General features: G+C 40.8%; 1 long non-coding RNA gene across 1 annotated transcript; it reads left to right on the forward strand.

Moving 5' to 3' along the window:
* The first annotated feature begins 1,173 nt into the window (after nucleotides 1-1,173).
* LOC127328886 (uncharacterized) lies at nucleotides 1,174-2,914 on the forward strand. The gene is made up of 3 exons (XR_011750934.1): nucleotides 1,174-1,524; nucleotides 1,624-1,757; nucleotides 2,649-2,914. It is a non-coding gene; the product is annotated as an uncharacterized lncRNA (long non-coding RNA).
* Nucleotides 2,915-17,048: the final 14,134 nt, after the last annotated feature.

Here is a 17,048-nt window from a genome sequence, read left to right on the forward strand (position 1 = left end):
AGGTTTGTAGAACAGCAGCAAGTTTCCCTTAAGTGAATCACCCAAGGTTTATCGAACTCAGGGAGGTAGAGGTTAAAGATATTCCTCTCAAGCAACCCTGCAATTAAGATACAAGAAGTCTCTTGTGTCTCCAACACACCTAATACACTTGTCAGATGTATATGTGCACTAGTTCGGCGAAGAGATATTAAAACGCAGGTGGTATAGATGGTGGTAAACGGTAATTGCGATCTGAAGTAAATATTGCAGAAAGTAAAGATGTAGTAAAATAGTAAATAAGTGATGTTTGCAGTATTTGGAAACAAGGCCTAGGGATCATACTTTCACTAGTGGACACTCTCAACATTGATCACATAACTGAATAAATAAATGCTACTTTCTACACTCTCTTGTTGGATCACAAACACCATTCATTGTGTAGGGCTACAAAAGCACACCTCAAGCCGGAGTAAACAAGCTCCACAACATCCGGAGTTCATATTAGAGTAACCTCTAGAGTGCATAATAGACCGTTGCAATTTAGACCGAGTACTAACATAGCATACACACTGTCAACAATAGCTATGAAAGGGGGAATAGATCGCATCAATACTATCATAGTAATAGTTAACTTCATAATCTACAAGAGATTACAATCATAACCTACGCCAAGTACTACATGATGCACACACTGTCAACTTTACATCATGGAGGAGGAATAGACTACTTTAATAACATCACTAGAGTAGCACATAGATTAATAGTGATACAAAGCTCATGATCACATAAAGATCACACCATGGGAGAGAGAGATGAACCACATAGCTACCGGTAGAGCCCTCAGCCTCCACTACTAGGAAAAGGCTTATAGCCGCACTTCTTACCGCCGGCGAGTCCAATTTAAAGATGCCGGCGGTAAATTACCACCAGCGAGTTGAAATGGGGTTGCCAGGGGTAGTGCCATTACCGCTGGTGAATTGGAATTGGAAATGCCGGCGGTAAGGTGGGCCGAGATCACCCAGATGGACCTTGCTTTACCACCGGCGAGTTTGATCCGAAAGTGCCGGGGGTAAAATTCCTACCACCGGCAAAATAGATTGGATCGCGCCGGAATTAAAGTGAGTTCGAACGGGCCAACCAGGCCGAAATTACCGCCGGCCTCCCCGAATCCTTTTCGCCAGCGATGGAAAAATAGCCCCGCCGCCGCCAGCAAATTCGCCAGCGTTATTTGGCCTATACCACCCCCACGACCGAGACGCACCCCATCCTATCCGCTCGGCCACCAAATTCCCCACTCATCCCCTTTTCTTCCGTCGCTCCGCTCCATGGTGGTTCTCGCCGGCCGCCCCTGCCACCAGATTCCCTCGACGACGCCCCATCAGCTCCCACCCACCTCCACCGCCCCATCCCTCCCTTCTCGCCACCCAGATCTCGCCGCGACCGCCCGCCGCAGCGGCCAGATCTCCACTTCCGGCCGCCCGCCTCGCGAGGATCATCCGTCCGCCGCTCCCCCACGACCCCGCACACACGTCCCTCGTCGGATCGGTGAGTTGCGAAATGTTGCTACGTGCTTCCAAGTTTTTTTTGGGGGGATTTTTGCTGGTTGCTTTGTCTGATCCGTGGTGGTGCGATTCCTCCATGCAGTGTGTGTGTGCTCGCGTGCGGAAGCGGTTAGGGAACGGCGGAGAGGAGCTCGGAGGTGATCTGAGGGAGGGGCGCGTGTCCCATTTCCTGCTCCCGTGGGTTGCGATCCGTTCATCGGCTGTAGATCCGCCAAGGTACCCTTCGATCTCTAATAGATCTACGCGTCAGCAAATATCTGCTCTGCTCTGCATCTGTATGGTTTCGTTTCATGTAAATGGACCCGCGCGGGGAGCGATCCCTGCTATTCAATAAAAAAAAACTGCCCTGCATGGTATAGTTTACCATTTCAAAGCTGAAAGCGTAGTTCTGTATGTGCTTGTTCACACCAAAGTCGATGCTTTTGTCAAGTTCTCACCGTTGCTAGCTCCCTGATGAAACCACAATATCTGCTCCTGCGTCCGATTGTGTGTAATGCTGGCGAAATTTTGGATGCTAGACGTCTAAAATTGTGAATTCTGATGATGGAATTGGTCCCTTGATATATCGTGTCTTTGTATGTTTGTTTTTGTGTGTTTAATTCTTTGTGCAGATATTATCCTTTAAGCACTGCCATTTTTAGTTTCAAATAAGTTGCATCTCCGAGCAGCAAAAAAATTAATAGAGGCCTAACAAGCAAACAGAGATGAACCTAGTAATTGCAAATCAATCTTGCATGTACCAAAGAGATCAACCCCTAACCATGTCCCGATCGCAATACCAAATCATTAGGCCCGAATGTGATGGGAAGCTGCATGATGGAAAATCACTGCATTCAAATTCTCCTGGAGAAATAGTCTATAAATTATGGACATCCTTGATTGCTGTTTAGATTACATAATACAGCTATCATAATTTCTGTTTTTGTATGACTTTCCGGTTCCTTTCCAGTAGTATTCAGTATATTTTTTCTCTCATGGTATGTTTGATTCAACCATTTTCAGCTATGCTATCTTTAATTTGATTTGCTCAGTTTGGCTAATACTGAAACTACGACCTATTGGCATACCGGATTCATGATGCAAGATATTTCCTTCTTTTTTCTTCAGGGAGAGAAGTGTTCTAATGCTCCTACTGATGAGTCAGCTGCAGGTCGTCGACCTCTACTACAACTAGATAAATATTCGGGCGATATCGCTGGCGAGCTGAGACGGGCAACGTCTTCGGCGAGCTGAGACGGAGCTGGCGACGAGAAGGCAACGTCACCGGCGAGCTGAGACGGACGACGTCACCGGAGTCTGTGTTTTCTAAACATACTCTTGGTCTGTGCGTTGTAATGCGTTGTAATATAATACCTGTTCTATTTAAATAAAATAAAGAGATAACTTGATCTTTATGGACCTGTTTTTTTTTTAATCCTATACAAACATAGCACTGGCGAATGGCCTGTGCGCTGGGGGTAATGCAAAGTACTGCTGGCGAATAGGCTAAACGCCAGGGGTAACAAATACCGCCGGCGAATACACGAAAGCGCCGGGGGTAACATCATGTTACCGCTGGCGAAACGGAAGGTGCCGGCGGTAACCACTTACCACCGGCGAGGTGATCGCCGGCGAACGCGAAGGCGCCGGCGGTAGCCCAATTCCATGCGCCAGCGGTAAGGCTATTTGTAGTAGTGCTCGGGGGAGAACTACTCCCTCCTCATCATGGGAGACAGCAACGGCGATGAAGATGGCGGTGGTGTCGATGGAGATGACTCCGGGGGCAATTCCCCGTCCCGGCGGCGTGCCGGAACAGAGACTTCTGTCCCCCGAAACGGAGTTTCGCGATGGCGGCGGCGTCCCTGGAGTCTTTCTGGAGTTTCGTCAATTGTTGTAGGGTTTTTAGGTCGCGAGGGATTTTATAGGCGAAGAGGTGGAGTCGGGGGAGCCAGGGGGCTCCCTCCCCACATCTGGGCGCGGCCAGGGGGCCACCCGCGCCGCCTTATGGTGTGGGGGCCCTGGGCCTCCTCTCCGGCTCCCCTTCGGTGTTCTGGTCCATCTCGGTGAAATAAGATGTTTGGCTTTTGTTTCGTCGAATTCCGAAAATATTGCCGGAACAGCCTTTCTGGAACCAAAAACAGCAGAAAACAGGAACTGGCACTTCGGTATCTTGTTAATAGGTTAGTTCCGGAAAATGCATAAAATCATTATAAAGTGTGAGCAAAACATGTAGGTATTGTCATAAAACTAGCATGGAACATCAGAAATTATAGATACGTTGGAGACGTATCAAGCATCCGCAAGCTTAGTTCCTACTCGCCCTCGAGTAGGTAAACGATAACAAGGATAATTTCTGAAGTGACATGTTGCTATCATAATCTTGATCAATATTATTGTAAAGCATATGAGATGAATGAAGTGATTCGAAGCAATGGTAAAGACAATGATTAAACAACTGAATCATATAGCAAAGACTTTTCATGAATAGTACTTTCAAGACAAGCATCAATAAGACTTGCATAGGAGTTAACTCATAAAGCAATAAATTCTTAGTAGAAAGTTTTGAAGCAACACAAAGGAAGATATAAGTTTCAGCAGTTGCTTTCAACTTCAACATGTATATCTCATGGATAATTATCAACACAAAGTAATATGATGAGTGCAAATAAACAAGTATGTAGGAATCAATGCACACAGTTGACACAAGTGTTTGCTTCTAAGATAGAAGGAAGTAGGTAAACTGACTCAACATAAAGTAAAAGAAAGGCCCTTCGCAGAGGGAAGCATGGATTACTATTTTTGTGCTAGAGCTTTTATTTTGAAAACATAGAAACAATTTTGTCAACGGTAGTAATAATTTATATGTGTTATGCATAAGACATCCTATAAGTTGCAAGCCTCATGCATAGAATACCAATAGTGCTCGCACCTTGTCCTAATTAGCTTGGATTTCCATGGATTATCATTGCATTACATATGTTTCAACCAAGTGTCACAAAGGGGTACCTCCATACCGCCTGTACAAAGGTCCAAGGAGATAGATCGCATTTGATTTCTCGTTTTTGATAGATCTCAACTAAGGACATCCATACCGGGATAACATAGAAAACAGATAATGGACTCCTCTTTAATGCATAAGCATTCAACAACATATAATATTCTCATAAGAGATTGAGGATTAATGTCCAAACTGAAACTTCCACCATGATACATGGCTTCGGTTAGCGGCCCAATGTTCTTCTCTAACAATATGCATACTCAAACCATTTGATCATGATAAATCACCCTTACTTCAGACAAGACGAACATGCATAGCAACTCACATGATATTCAACAAAAGTGTAATAGTTGATGGCGTCCTCAGAAACATGGTTACCGCTCAACAAGCAACTTATAAGAAATAAGATACATAAGCTACATATTCTTTACCACAATAGTTTTTAAGGCTATTTTCCCATGAGCTATATATTGCAAAGACAAGGAATGAAATTTTAAAGGTAGCACTCAAGTAATTTACTTTGGGATGGCAGAGAAATACCACATAGTAGGTAGGTATGGTGGACACAAATGGCATAGGTTTTGGCTCAAGGATTTGGATGCATGAGAAGTATTCCCTCTTAGTACAAGGCTTTGGCTAGCAAGGTTGTTTGAAGCAAACACAAGTATGAACCGGTACAGCAAAACTTACATAAGAACATATTACAAGCATTATAAGACTCTACACTGTCTTCCTTGTTGTTCAAACACTTCACCAGAAAATATCTAGACTTTTAGAGAGACCAATCATGCAAACCAAATTTCAAAAAGCTCTATGGTAGTTCTTCATTAATAGGTGCATAGTACATGATGCAAGAGCTTAAACATGATCTATTGAGCAAAACAATTGCCAAGTATTGAATTATTCAAGACCATATACCAATTACCACATGAAGCATTTCCTGTTTCCAACCAAATAGCAATAAATGCAGCAGCTTTTAACTTTCGCCATGAACATTAAAAGTAACGCTAAGAACACCAGTGTTCATATGAAACAGCGGAGCGTGTCTCTCTCCCACACAAAGAATTCTAGGATCCGATTTTATTCAAACACAAACAAAAATAAAAACATACAGACACTCCAAGTAAAGTACATAAGATGTGACGGAATAAAAATATAGTTTCACTAGAGATGACCTGATAAGTTGTCGATGAAGAAGGGGATGCCTTGGGCATCCCCAAGCTTAGATGCTTGAGTCTTCTTGAAATATGCAGGGATGAACCACGGGGGCATCCCCAAGCTTAGAATTTTCACTCTTCTTCATCATATTGTATCATCCTCCTCTCTTGATCCTTCAAAACTTCCTCCACACCAAACTCAAAACAAACTCATTAGAGGGTTAGTGCATAATCAAAAATTCACATATTCAGAGGTGACATAATCATTCTTAACACTTCTGGACATTGCCCAAAGCTACTGAAAGTTAATGGAACAAAGAAATCCATTCAACATAGCAAAAGAGGCAATGCGAAATAAAAGCCAGAATCTGTCAAAACAGAATAGTCCGTAAAGACGAATTTTTTAGAGGCACTTAACAGGCTCAGATGAAAAAGCTCAAAACTAATGAAAGTTGCGTACATATCTTAGGATCACGCATGTAAATTGGCAAAAAAATTTGACTCTTCTACAGAGAGATCTACTCAGATTCGTGAGAGGAAGAAATCTGTTTTTGTGTAGCAATCCAAATCTAGTATCAACTTTACTATTAGAGATTTTACTTGGCACAACAATGCAATAAAGTAAAGATAAGGAGAGGTTGCTACAGTAGTAACAACTTCCAAGACTCAACAAAACAGTAATAAAACAATACATGGGTTATCTCCCAAGAAGTGCTTTCTTCATAGCCATTAAGATGGGCTCAGTGATTTTAATGATGCTCACATAAGGATGAGAGTTGAAGTAAAAGAGAGCATCAAGAAGCAAATTCAAAACACATTTAAGCCTAACCCAATTCCTATGAAAAGTAATCTTGTAAATAAACAAGTCATGTATGCATAATGCAACAAGCATAGAAATGCAACACAAGCGCAACTTCAATATTCTCAACATAAAGAGGGGAAACTTAATATTATTAAGATGCATATAACCATGTTTCCCTCTCTCACAATAACTTTCAGTAGCATCATTGATGAAATCCATAATATATCCATCACTTAAAACATTCTTATCATGGTTCATGTGCATAAAAGTATCATTATTTTTGGCATAAGAAAAACTGTTCTCATTAATAGTAATTGGAGCAGGATCATTATCAAGAATTTGAACATGGTAAACAAGTTGCATACTAAGGGAATGGTTTTTAGCAATCCCATCATAACTATGATAAGTTTCATAAGGATAATTATAACATGTGTCATATCCATCTCTATAACGATTATCTAAACCAAAATATATAATATCATCATTTTCACTAAAAGTAAAGGTCCCAAATATAGGATCTTCAAGCACAACATCCCCAAACTTAGAGCTTTCAATATCAACGTTTGAGGGAACATGAATAGTGCTAACATCATTACTTTCATAATCAGTACCAAAGAGATTTCAAATATCAAAGTTAGTGTGCTCTTCCAAATCATGATCACTAATATGGGTAAAGGGCATAGGAAGATCATTGTACTCAGATTCATTATCATAATAATCATTAGGAGCAACATACTTACGGTTACCTATCGTTATCTCATACACGCGGGGATATGCCGTTACCTCTTTCTTCTTCTTCCCCCTCTTCTTCCTCTTCTTCGTTCCCTTCTTCTTCTTTTCCTTCTCCTCGTTCCCTTCTTTAGGAGGAAGAGGCTTGAAGGGAGGCTTCTCCACATAACCTGCTTTATTTCCAGAAACAATAGAAGAAACTTGGGAGGATTCCTCCTTTTCATTAATAAGTTCGAAACACACAGCGGTCCTATCATATTTTGGCAAAGTGTCATCTTCTAGAATATTTTGTATGTAAGTATCTGTGTGGCAATTATCAATGCAATAAGAAAGACACCCATGCAGGACACTATTAGTATCAAGATCATTCATATCTAACAAAGAAATTTTTCTTGATAACTCTTCACACCACAAAAAGAAAGTAAGTTCATCATGCTGATTAGGAATAATTTCATCATCACAATACAAATTTGCATCACTCATGAGGTTCGAATTATCATTGGAGGAGCATTGAAAATTAAAATGACCCACTCTATGGCAAAGTTCACAAATAAAAGGATAGAGGGCACAAACTTTTTCACCAAGATCATCTAGAGCCCTAGACCACTTTCTAGTTTTTTCATTCCTATGATGGATACAATATTCATCTTCGATTTGATTAATTCCACAAGATCTATGCATTCCACAAAAATTAACATGCTTATAAGAAATAGTATTTTCAGAAGTTTGGGCATGTTTATTGCAATCATTAACAACAATTTCATTTTCCATGCAAGTGTCTTTAAAAGGTTCATGATACATGTACCAATTTTCTTTAGGAACATTAATATGAGAAGCAAAGGCTTTATAGCAATCGACCATAATTTGAGGATCAAGACCATATTTAGCACTAAGCTCTTGAAAATCAACAGTTTCAATGAAAGACTTAATGCATTCATATTCATAGTTTATACCTGATTCTTTACCTTTGTCGTTCTCCCAATCTTCAGTACTGCTTTGAATTCTTTCAAGAAGATCCCATCTAGCTTCAACCTCCTTGCTTGTGAAAGATCCTTCCAAACAGGCATCTAGATAGTCCTTTTGGTGTCCTGAAAGCCTTGCATAAAAAATATTAGTAATAACATTACGGGGGAGCTCATGAATGGGACATTTGAGCATTAGTGACTTCAATCTTCCCCATGCTTGGGCAATACTCTCTCCATCATGAGACCAGAAATTATATATGCGGTTTCGGTCTTTGTGAATTTCACTTGGAGGATAGAATTTAGAATAAAATAGAGGCACAATATCCTTCCAATCAAGAGAATGCCCATCCTTCAGCAGTTTATACCAATGCGCCGCTTTACCAGACAACGACATAGAGAATAATTTCTTCCTAACTTCATCCATAGGAATACCTGCACACTTGAATAACCCGCATAATTCATGTAGAAACAGTAAATGATCTCCAGGATGAACAGTTCCATCCCCTTCATAGTGGTTATCCATAACACGTTCAATAATTTTCATGGGTATCTTGAAAGGAATACTTTCAGTAGGTGGATTTAAAATATCACAAGCATCATTAGAGTTATCGCATATGGGAGATAAAGTATTATCAGAGAAAATTTTCTCCCCTAAAGATGGGAAGCTAAAAAGATCATAAAAACTAGCTTCCTCAAGCATAGACTTCTCCCTAGCATTAGCAGTAATTGCGTTCATACTAATAACATTGCTACTAGCATGCAAATAAGGTTCCATAGGTTTTTTAATTTTCGCATCACATAATTCATGTCTTATTTCAGGAAATAGATTAAAAAGCTCACTGTTGTTTTCCATTATGACTAACTAGTGAAAAATAAAAACAAGAAAAAAAAAGATATAATTGCAGGATCTAAAGGAGATAGCTTCGAGCACTCACACACCGGCAACAGTGCTAGGGAATAGCTTAGTAGTCGGAGGATGTGAATACCTTTTACCTTACCTCCCCGGCAACGGCGCCAGAAAATAGCTTGATGTCTACGCACGCTTCTATTCCTGTAGACAGTGTTGGGCCTCCAAGAGCAGAGGTTTGTAGAACAGCAGCAAGTTTCCCTTAAGTGAATCACCCAGGGTTTATCGAACTCAAGGAGGTAGAGGTCAAAGATATTCCTCTCAAGCAACCCTGCAATTAAGATACAAGAAGTCTCTTGTGTCCCCAACACACCTAATACACTTGTCAGATGTATAGGTGCACTAGTTCGGCGAAGAGATATTAAAATGCGGGTGGTATAGATGGTGGTAAACGGTAATTGCGATCTGAAGTAAATATTGCAGGAAGTAAAGATGCAGTAAAACAGTAAATAAGCGATGTTTGCAGTATTTGGAAATAAGGCCTAGGGATCATACTTTCACTAGTGGACACTCTCAACATTGATCACATAACTGAATAAATAAATGCTACTTTCTACACTCTCTTGTTGGATAACAAACACCATTCATTGTGTAGGGCTACAAAAGCACACCTCAAGCCGGAGTAAACAAGCTCCACAACATCCGGAGTTCATATTAGAGTAACCTCTAGAGTGCATAATAGACCGTTGCAATTTAGACCGAGTACTAACATAGCATACACACTGTCAACAATAGCTATGAAAGGGGAATAGATCGCATCAATACTATCATAGTAATAGTTAACTTCATAATCTACAAGAGATTACAATCATAACCTACGCCAAGTACTACATGATGCACACACTGTCAACTTTACATCATGGAGGAGGAATAAACTACTTTAATAACATCACTAGAGTAGCACATAGATTAATAGCGATACAAAGCTCATGATCACATAAAGATCACACCATGGGAGAGAGAGATGAACCACATAGCTACCGGTAGAGCCCTCAGCCTCGGGGGAGAACTACTCCCTCCTCATCATGGGAGACAGCAACGGCGATGAAGATGGCGGTGGTGTCGATGGAGATGACTCCGGGGGCAATTCCCCGTCCCGGCGGCGTGCCGGAACAGAGACTTCTGTCCCCCGAAACGGAGTTTCACGATGGCGGCGGCGTACCTGTAGTCTTTCTGGAGTTTCATCAATTGTTGTAGGGTTTTTAGGTCGCGAGGGATTTTATAGGCGAAGAGGCGGAGTCGGGGGAGCCAGGGGGCTCCCTCCCCACATCTGGGCGCGGCCAGGGGGCCACCCGCGCCGCCTTATGGTGTGGGGGCCCTGGGCCTCCTCTCCGGCTCCCCTTCGGTGTTCTGGTCCGTCTCGGTGAAATAAGATGTTTGGCTTTTGTTTCGTCGAATTCCGAGAATATTGCCCGAACAGCCTTTCTGGAACCAAAAACAGCAGAAAACAGGAACTGGCACTTCAGCATCTTGTTAATAGGTTAGTTCCGGAAAATGCATAAAATCATTATAAAGTGTGAGCAAAACATGTAGGTATTGTCATAAAACTATCATGGAACATCAGAAATTATAGTACGTTGGAGACGTATCAGTGTGCAATGGAACCATGGTTTGAGATTATGGTGGAGGTTCCATTGCAACTGGGAAAGTATTCACATAGGATTAACAACAAATGTCGTTCAGTGATTCCAACGCCGTATATTACGTGTTAACCATAAGATCTATAATGACTCTGGGAAAGTTAGTTGTATCTTCTTCCTTTCTCATATCAACGGACTTGTTAGAGCCTGACTGTGTGTAGTGAGAACATTCAATAGTTTGGGATGGAATTAATCTCCCCATCCGTGTGGATGAAGGGTGCTCTACCATCTATGATGGATTGTATCATGGTCAGGGATCGAGTTATCGAGACCCTTGATGACCCACAAGTATAGGGGATCGCAACAGTCTTCGAGGGAAGTAAAACCCAAATTTATTGATTCGACACACGGGGAGCCAAAGAATATTATAAGCTTTAACATATGAGTTGTCAATTTAGCTGCACCTGAAAATAGACTTGCTCGCAACAGTTTATCAGTACTAACAGTTTTATAGCAGTCGTATTAGTGAAGTAACATCAGTAATAAAATAAAAACAGTAGTAGCGATGATTGCAGTAGACAGCAGGATAATACTGTAGGCACAGGGATGGATGAACGGGCGCTGCATGGATAAGATAATTCATATAATAAGCAATACATAGGAATTTGCATGTAACAATGATAAAAGCATCCTAGTATAAAGTAATCATAGGCGTGTGTTCCTATTTAGTCGTGCGTGCTCGCAAGGAGAAACTTGCACGACATCTTTTGTCCTACCAGCCCGTTTGCAGCGGGGCCTCAAGGAAATCTACTGGTAATTAAGGTACACATTTTAATAAAGTACCTGTGCAAAGCATTACCACTCCCTGAATACACATGGTACTCACATCATAGCCAACCCCTCCGGTTATCCCAATTATTGTCACATTGGGCCCTCGGGTTCCGAACAACGATATGTATATACAATTTGCAGGTATGATGAAAACAATAATTATCCTCATGAATAAATAACATGTTCATATCTGAGATCATGGCACTCGGGCCCAAAAAGTGACAAGCAATAGGCATAACAAGTTGCAACAATGTCAAAAATACTAACAACGGATACTAGGCACTATGCCCCTAACAATCTTATAGCTATTTGATACATCCATTTTGCATCACTATTTTATATCATAATTTACTGTTATTCATTGATATATTTCGTATTTAGAGATGATACTTATGCTATTTCACCTATTTTGCATGTTTCATGATTATTGGAGAATCATTCACCGGAGTCAGGATTCTACTGGAAAAAGCACCGTCGGAACGCAATATTTCTGAAGATCAACATTTGACAGAAATTACACCGAAGATCTTATTTTTCCCGAAGACGAAGCCAGCCAAAAGGAGGGACCGAGGAGGGCCGCCATGGGCCCCCCATAGGCCGGCGCGGGCCCTGGTCTGGCCACGCCGCCTTGTGGGGAGGGGGCCCACAGCCCCCTTCGGCCGCCTCTCCTTCGCGTACTTCTTCGCCCCGAAAACCTAAGCTCTAGAGAATAATCGCGAGGAGTCACAGCCGCCTCTGCGGGGCGAAAAACACCAGAGAGAAAAGAGCTCTCCGGCGGGTAGGAATCCGCCGGGGAAATTCCCTCCCGGAGGGGGAAATCGACGTCATCGTCATCATCATCGAGCTGGACTTCATTGGGATCATCATCACCATCATCTCCACCGCCGACACCATCATCTTCACCGCTGCACCTTGTCACCGCTGTAACATCTAGGGTTGAATCTTGATTGTTTGATAGGGGAAACTCTCCCGGTATTGATTACTCCTTGTAATTGATGCTATTGAGTGAAACCATTGAACCAAGGTTATGTTCAGATTGTTATTCATCATTGTAGGATAACGTTGCATAGAAAACAAAAATTTTCCTATCGCGAACACGCAATCCAAGCCAAGATGCAATCTAGAAGACGGTAGCAACGAGGGGATGATTAAGACTAACCCTTGAAGAGATTCCAAAGCCTATAAGAGTAGGCTCTTATTGCTGCGGTAGACGTTCACTTGCCGCTTGCAAAAGCGCGTAGAAGATCTTGATCACGATCGGTTCCGGCGCCACGAACGGGCAGCACCTCCGTACTCGGTCACACGTTCGGTTGTTGATGAAGACGACGTCCACCTCCCCGTTCCAGCGGGCAGCGGAAGTAGTAGCTCCTCTTGAATCCGACAGCACGACGGCGTGGTGTCGGTGGTGGTGGAGAAATCCGGCGGAGCTTCGCTTAAGCGTGCGGGATATGGTGGAGGAGAGAGACCGCTAGGGTTTGGGGAGAGAGGGGGTTTGGGCGCCGGCCCTCTAAGGGGTGCGGCCAAGGCTGAGGCTTGAAGTGGTCAGCCCCCTCTCTATGCCCCTCATTATATAGGTGGAAGCCCCAATAGTTCTAGTCCAAGTCTTCGAATAAGACCCCAACACTAAAACCTCCCATATGTGGGAAACCTACTCAAGGAGGGAGTCCTACCCAAGGTGGGACTCCCACCTTTCCTTGAGGTGGGCTGGCCGGCCACCCTAGGGGAGTCCACCTTGGACTCCTCCCCTTTAGGGTTGGCTGGTCATGCAAGTGGAGTCTCTTCGGGACTCCACTTTCCAAAGTGCCATTCTTCCGGACTTTTCTAGAACCTTCTAGAACCTGCCATAAATGCACCGGATCATTTCCAAACTTGGAATATGACTTCCTATATATGAATCTTATTCTCCGGACCATTCCGGAACTCCTCGTGATGTCCGGGATCTCATCCGGGACTCCGAACAAATATTCGAACTCCATTCCATATTCAAGTTCTACCATTTCAACATCCAACTTTAAGTGTGTCACCCTACGGTTCGTGAACTATGCGGACATGGTTGAGTACTTACTCCGACCAATAACCAATAGCGGGATCTGGAGATCCATAATGGCTCCCACATATTCAACGATGACTTTAGTGATCGAATGAACCATTCACATACAATACCAATTCCCTTTGTCACGCGATATTTTACTTGTCCGAGGTTTGATCTTCGGTATCACTCTATACCTTGTTCAACCTCGTCTCCTGACAAGTACTCTTTACTCGTACCATGGTATGTGGTCTCTTATGAACTCCCATTCATATGCTTGCAAGACATTAGACGACATTCCACCGAGAGGGCCCAGAGTATATCTATCCGTCATCGGGATGGACAAATCCCACTGTTGATCCATATGCCTCAACTCATACTTTCCGGATACTTAATCCCACCTTTATAGCCACCCATTTACGCAGTGGTGTTTGGTGTAATCAAAGTACCTTTCCGGTACAAGTGATTTATATGATCTCATGGTCATAAGGACTAGGTAACTATGTATCGAAAGCTTATAGCAAATAACTTAATGACGAGATCTTATGCTACGCTTAATTGGGTGTGTCCATTACATCATTCATACAATGACATAACCTTGTTATTAATAACATCCAATGTTCATGATTATGAAACTAATCATCCATTAATCAACAAGCTAGTTAAGAGGCATACCAGGGACTTCTTTGTTTGTCTACATATCACACATGTACTAATGTTTCGGTTAATACAATTATAGCATGATATATAAACATTTATCATAAACATAAAGATATAAATAATAACCACTTTATTATTGCCTCTAGGGCATATCTCCTTCAGTCTCCCACTTGCACTAGAGTCAATAATCTAGTTTACATTTGTAAAGATATAACACCTTGGTCTTCTGGTGCTTTATCATGTTTTGCTCACGGGAGAGGTTTTAGTCAACGGATCTGACATGCTCAGAAACGTATGTATTTTGTAATTCATTTGCGTCTCAACGCATCACTCATTTCCAAATGAGTCGGCATTAAATATGTTTGATCTTCTGGTGGAACCTTAATTCCGCGATCTGAAATATGTCACTAATATTGTCATACACAATATAGCTTCAAAGTTCTGATTCCATCGGAACTACACCATGTTCTCAAAGAACCTCTTGACTTAACATCCTTTGTCATTGTCAAAACAATGACATACTCTGCCTTCTTTTGTAGAATCCGTCACAATATTTAGAACTCTTCTAGATCTAGCATAGACAACTTCTAGCTCATTGTGCTACCTTTTAAACAACACTTAGTCTAATTTGAGATTGAAATTATATTTTATATGTGACAAAACCAATATCGGTGTAACACCTTACAGCGATTTGTTTGTCATTTCTTCATACAAAAATATATATATATCCTTAGTTCTTCTAAAGTACTCAAGGATATTCTTAGTGTCGTCCAATGATCATCATATGAATCATTCTGGTATATGCTCATAACACTTTATAGCACATGATATCTGATTGTGTACATATTATTCGTGATCTATAATCACTCATGTGTTTTTACTCATTGAGTGTCAGATACACTCAAGTCTTGTTAAACCTTCACATAACAAGAACATTTTCTTAATATTTCTATATTGAACTACTTCAATATCCATCATATGTACTTTGACTTAAACTTATTTATGTGTTTCAATCTATCTTCATAGATCTTGACACTAAATTTGTTTCAGTCCATATCCTTTCATTGAAGTTAATTCTCAATGAAACCTTTTAATCAAGTATATAATTACATCATTTATAACCAACTATATGTCACCTACATAAAGTATTATAAATGTGTCTTAGCGCTCCCACTTAATTTCTTGCAAATGCAAGCCTCTTCATCGTCTCTGATGAAATCAAAAACTCTTTGACTATTTCATCTGGTGAAGATTCCAACTCCGTGATACTTACTTCATCCAATTGAAGCTTGTATACCTATCTAGTATTCCACGGACCAGCAAAACTCTTGGTTGTATCTTGTATACATACTTCTGTTAAGTAGTGTATTTTGCCATCCTACTAGCATATCTCATAAAAGAAATATATAGTGATTACTAGAATAATCCACATAGACTATAAGCATTGCTACGGAAGATCTAATCTTATCGTATTCAACTCTTTGAACTTTTGTCGTAAACAATTTTTCGATAAGTCAAGATTTCTTCAAGGATATTTCATCCAAGTCTATCAATTTCATAGATCCATTTACTTTCATAAAGTATTCATCTATCTTGGATTTCATGGCGCATGGCCATTTTAATGGAGTCAGGGCCCATCATAACTTCTTTGTTTTGTAGTTGGTTTATTATTGTTCAAAATCAATCCTTTGTCCACAAATCATTTATTTGATCACAAAGTAAACCATACCTACAAGGTTCAATATGTACTTCGATCTCCATGGCTAAAACACTTTGTAGTCATGAGAGCCATGATCGTCGTGGCCACTTCCGAAACCAATTCCGATGCTGCGCTACTCTGATCATTATGCTCAGGTTCATAAACCTTATCAAATTATATTGTCCTCCCACTCAAATACTTCGCTCGAAACAATTTCTCGAAAATAAGAAACATTGACAAACACTTTTGTCTTTGTCTCGTGGGAAGAATTCCCAATTAAATCTCTGGGATAACCAACAAAGACATTCATCCGATTTTGGTTGACTATTAGGGTTTATACCCATGCCATAACTTGTATGGTGTCATTTCAATGGATCATGATGATGCTCTATTCAGTGTAAAAGCGGTAGTCTCTAAAGCATAATCCACAAAAATATAATGGCATCAATATTTTATCTCATCATTGATCCAACAAAGTTTGGATATATCTCTTGGATACTTCATCATCACTATGATACTCCAAGAAACGTAAGTTGTAGAACAATTTCATAACTCTCTTAGATGTTCGCTAAAACTCGTAATTCAAATATTTCCACCATGATCCAATCATAGATATTTGATTTCTATTACGATGATTTCCACTTCATGCTGAAATTTTATTTGAATCCTATTCAAATATTTCAAACTTTTCCTTATTGAATATATCCACATATATACTCAATTCATTGTTTGAAAGTTTTCATGAAGTAGAAGAATCTTCCGCACACAACTATGCCCAGTGAACCACATATATCATTATGTATGTTTTCACTAAGTTAGTTGCCCGTTCAACTCTTCGGCCTATGAACGGTATTTAGGTCATTACCTTTTAGAAAAGATTTTGCAAGTGCCAAACAATTCAACAAATCGAATGACTCCAAAAATCCATTTGCATGGAGTTCCTTCATGCGATCCTTTCTAACATGACCTAAATTGCGGTTCCACAAATAAGTGGAATTCAAATCATTTGCCTTATGGCATTTTTAGCGTCAGTGTTATGTATGTGTGTTTCACCATTAAGATTTATAATAACTTATCCATCGTACATGGAGTAATGTCATAATTTAAACAACTCATTGTTTTTATTTGACCAGAGCAAAATAACAATTATTAAGTTCTTTATTATAAATTC

This window comes from Lolium perenne, chromosome 2 (assembly GCF_019359855.2).
Source record: "Lolium perenne isolate Kyuss_39 chromosome 2, Kyuss_2.0, whole genome shotgun sequence".
In the NCBI taxonomy this organism is placed as follows: domain Eukaryota; kingdom Viridiplantae; phylum Streptophyta; class Magnoliopsida; order Poales; family Poaceae; genus Lolium; species Lolium perenne.